Source organism: Triticum aestivum, chromosome 2D (genome assembly GCF_018294505.1).
Source record: "Triticum aestivum cultivar Chinese Spring chromosome 2D, IWGSC CS RefSeq v2.1, whole genome shotgun sequence".
In the NCBI taxonomy this organism is placed as follows: Eukaryota; Viridiplantae; Streptophyta; class Magnoliopsida; order Poales; family Poaceae; genus Triticum; species Triticum aestivum.
Window position 1 is genome coordinate 376,260,799 of NC_057799.1, and position 1,603 is coordinate 376,262,401.

Consider the following 1,603-nt stretch of genomic DNA (forward strand, 5'->3'; position numbering starts at 1 on the left):
GATAAGAGACATCATGGTATGCACCATATCCAATAGGGTGCAGTTATGATGTTCGGACACACCATCACACTATGGTGTTCCAGGCGGTATTAATTGTGAAACACTTTCCACAATGTCTTAATTGTGTGCCAAACTCGTAACTCAGATACTCATCTCTATGATCATATCACAAACATTTTATCCTCTTGTCACGACGATCTTCAACTTCACTCTCAAATTACTTGAACCTTTCAATAATTCAGACTTGTGTTTCATCAAGTAAATACACTCAGCATCTACTCAAATCATCTGTGAAGTAAGAACATAATGATATCCACTGCATGCCTCAACACTCATTGGACTGCATACATCAAAATGTATTACTTCCAATAAGTTGCTCTCTTGTTCCATCTTACTGAAAACGAGGCCTTTCAGTCATCTTGCCCACGTGGTATGATTTGCATGTCTCAAGTGATTCGAAATCAAGTGAGTCCAAACGATCCATCTGCATGGAGTTTCTTCATGCATATATACCAATAGACATGGTTCGCATGTCTCAATTTTTTCAAAAGCGACTGAGTCCAAAGATCCATCTACATGGAGCTTCTTCATGCGTTCTATACCAATATGACTCAAATTGCAGTGCCACAAGTATGTGGTACTATCATTACTATTTTATATCTTTTGGCACGAACATGTGTATCACTACGATCGAGATTCATTTTAGGTGCAAGACCATTGAAGGTATTATTCAAATAAACAGAGTAACCATTATTCTCCTTAAATGAATAACCGTATTGCGATAAACATAATCCAATCATGCTCAACGCAAACACCAAATCTCGATGGTAGAGGGAGCATGCGATGCTTGATCACATCAACCTTGGAAACACTTCCAACACATATCGTCATCTCACCTTTAGCTAGTCTCCATTTATTCCGCAACTTTTATTTCGAGTTACTAACACTTAGCAACCGAACCGGTATCTAATACCCTGGTGCTGCTAGGAGTACTAGTAAAGTACACATTCATATAATGTATATCCAATATACTTCTGTCGACCTTGCCTGCCTTCTTATCTACCAATTATCTAGGGTAGTTCCGCTTCAGTGACCGTTCCCCTCATTACAGAAGCACTTAGTTTCGGGTTTGGGTTCAACCTTGGGATTCTTCACTAGAGCAGCAAACGACTTGCTGTTTCATGAAGTATCCCTTTTTGCCCTTGCCCTTCTAGAAACTAGTGGTTTTACCAACCATCAACAATTGATGCTCCTTCTTGATTTCTACTTTCGCGGTGTCAAACATCGCGAGTTGCTCAAGGATCATCATGTCCATCCTTGATATGTTATAGTTCATCACGAAGCTCTAATAGCTTGGTGGCAGTGACTATGGAGAACCATCACTATCTCATCTGGAAGATTAACTCCCACTCGATTCAAGTGATTGTAGTACTCAGACAATCTGAGCACATGCTCAACGATTGAGCTTTTCTCCCTTAGTTTGTAGGCTTAAGAAACTTGTCAGAGGTCTCATACCTCTTGACGTGGGCACTAGTCTGAAATCCCAATTTCAGTCTTCGGAACATCTCATATGTTCTGCGACGTTTCAAAAACGTCTTTGGTG